Source organism: Lynx rufus, unplaced genomic scaffold, assembly GCF_022079265.1.
Source record: "Lynx rufus isolate CCGP_SWC_20201006 ecotype Redwood Valley unplaced genomic scaffold, mLynRuf1.p SCAF_1, whole genome shotgun sequence".
Taxonomy (NCBI): Eukaryota; Metazoa; Chordata; class Mammalia; order Carnivora; family Felidae; genus Lynx; species Lynx rufus.
This window is the reverse complement of record NW_025814823.1, coordinates 85,344,628-85,347,500: the sequence shown is the minus strand read 5'-3', so window position 1 is coordinate 85,347,500 and position 2,873 is coordinate 85,344,628. Positions and strand designations below refer to the sequence as shown.

Sequence of the window (2,873 nt, the reverse complement as noted above, 5' to 3'; positions counted from 1 at the left end):
CCATGTTGGCCTCTGTGCTGACAGCTCAGAGCCTGGAACCTGCTTCAGATTCTGTGTCTCCCTCTCTCTCTGCCCCTCCCCCATTTGCTCACACACACTCTCTATCTCTCAAAAATATATAAATGTTAAAAAAAATTAAAAAAAAACCTTGATGTCTCCTGACCACCTCCCAAAACTGTAGGAATTAACCCCTCACTGACTCTGCCATGCAAGGCCTCCTACTATTTGTTCCCAGCTTTTCTTCCAGTCTGATTCCCATAACCCTTCCTACCTAATCAACAACCACTTTCCCAACAAAGCCTTGTGGATCCTATAGCTGTGTCTGATTTCTCCTCCTCTGAATCCACCCCACCGCTACTGGTCTGGCCACGGAGGGCTCTGTGTTATGGGGAATCATGTGCCTGATGGTCATGTTCCTCCTGGATACATCTTACAGGGAGGCACTAAAATTCCTGGACTCACCTGGTCAGCTCCAAGCTCTTTGTGGACTTGAAGCCCTTTCCCTGGGTATCTTGGTCATTTCTGGCACTGACTGCATAGCTCACAGCTGGCTGTGCCAGCAACACGATATCAGGTATTGTTAGGTTTTGGCTAGTGTATGCAATGCCCACTGTCACCATTTGCACGCTGTTGTGCACATCAATCACTTCTTCTCTTTTGTTGATCTGTTGTTGGAAGAAACAGGAAAAGGGCCTTATCTTACATTCTCTTGCATCTGCACTCCTCTGCTCTGCTCCTAAATAAAGTGGCCACCGCAGTTATTGGCCTGTGGCAAGAACTCAAAGGGATGATAGCGTTCCCTCACAAGTAGTTCAAGCCCTGTATCAACAGAACTGATTCACATCTCCCTCTGCAATCTGACCTGTCATAGGAGCCAAACCCCCCTTCCTCAAGGTGCATGTGTTATTTTCCTACCTAGAAGTGCATGTGATCACCAGTAAAATAACAAAAACATGCACAGCCTAAGACCCAGCAATTCAACTTCTGAAAATGTATTCTACATTTACTTGCACACACACAAAGTTGTTCATCACCATAATTTCAACAATAAGACACTGGACATAACTTGAGCACTTCTCAGTAAGTGTCTAAGTAAACAAATTTAGAATTTTCCCCCCAAAATATCGCTTCTCGGCCTTTTGGCTAAGACCAAGTGTAGAGTTTGTGCAAAATGAACGCTTTATTAATTTTTATTTTTAAAAAGCTTTTTCACCTCAAAAATTCTAATGCAAAAAACAATGAAATGCAAAGGGATCATTCTGGACTAAAGGATTAAAGAGGTGTGACAATCAAGTGTAATCCATGATTCTGGATTAGGAAATACAGCTATTATTCAGACAAATGAGAAAATGTAACACACATTCTATCAATATCAAATTTCAACAAATTGCATCATGGTTGCACAAGCAAAGTCCAAGTTCCGAGAAGATGCGTGAAGAATTTAAGGATAAAGGGGCATAATGCAACGACTTAGGCCAAACTGTCAAATAGTTGAGCAAGATTAATCATTTGTGTCTTGTGTCTGCATGTGTTTACTGATCCCTAATCCTGCCTGCACATTTCAATCAACTGGAAGCTCAGAAGCGTCTGCTGCCCAGAGAGCCTGAGTCATTCCACAGGAATCTTGGGAGTGGGTCCTGGGTACAGTGTTTCCTACACTTTGCGGGTAATTCCAAGGACTTGTCGAGGTTGAGAATCAATGATAAATCATGCAGCTCCCTGGCTGGTCCTCATGTGTTTCCTTTCCCCTCCTCTCTCACACTCACAAGGTGTGTAGTTGCTCACACCCAACATCTGGTTTGTACTGCCATGACCCACACCTTCATCCAGAAACCAGTACAGACTAGAAATTCCTTGAGCTGAAATCCAGAAAACCTGGGCCTCAGCCACCTGATGGTCTGAGAAACTCACTTTACTCTCTGGAACTCAGTTTGCTCCTGAGCAAAATGGGGATGTCTGTTGTGCCTGCATAGGAAGGTTGTTGTAAGGCTCACAGGAAATGGACACCAAATTGTTTTTTGCTTTGGATATTGGAGAGAATCAGAAAAATAAGAAGGACTGTGGAGCCTCAAGTTCCTACGACACACTGAACGAGAAAAAGCAAGCTGCAAATGGCACAGCCCGTGTGAAATCATGTCGAACATCCATATGTACAACATGAGAAGACTGCACTGTGCCTCCCAGAGTCATAAAACATTTAGTAAGCATATAGAAGGGGACAGAGGCATCTGGGCAGCTCAGTCGGTTAAGCTTCCACCTCTTGGTTTCACCTCAGGTCATGATCTTGCGGTTGTGAGTTCGAGCCCCACATCAGGCTCTGCACTAACAGCGTGGAGCCTGCTTGAATTCTCTCTCTTTCTCTCTCTCTCTCTGCCTGTCCCCTGCTCTTTCTCTCTCAAAATAAATACGTAAACTTTAAAAAATAAGTAAATATATAGGAAAGGACAAAACCTGCATGAGAATAATGACCAAATTTGAGATAGTGGTAACTGGGGAGAAATGGAAATGCAACAAGGGAAGTGTGTCCAGAAGAGTAAACCATATTCATGTTTGGTTTTTGTTTTCCTCTAAACAATAATACCTCTGATGCAAGTATGGGAGGGATCAGCCACCTGTTAAAACTGGGTGTGTACATAAGTAAGTGAAAAAAACAAAACAGAACAACTGTATGTCTCCTCTACTTGCTGGAGATGTCACTGAAGACTCTCTGTGCACTCAGCATGTAGCAGGTCTTCAATAAATTGCTGTGGACAGAAAAGAATGAAAGGGAGGGAGGAGGAGGGGGTGGGGCACCTCACCTGTATAAAGTCACTCTCAAATATGAGCAAGTGCTTCAGCAGGGCGTACTCCCCCTTGCACAGCAGCCCCTGCAG

General features: G+C 44.0%; 1 pseudogene; it reads left to right on the top strand.

Moving 5' to 3' along the window:
- The first annotated feature begins 1,123 nt into the window (after positions 1-1,123).
- On the top strand, positions 1,124-1,218 carry LOC124523787 (uncharacterized; annotated as a pseudogene).
- The last annotated feature ends 1,655 nt before the right edge of the window (positions 1,219-2,873 follow it).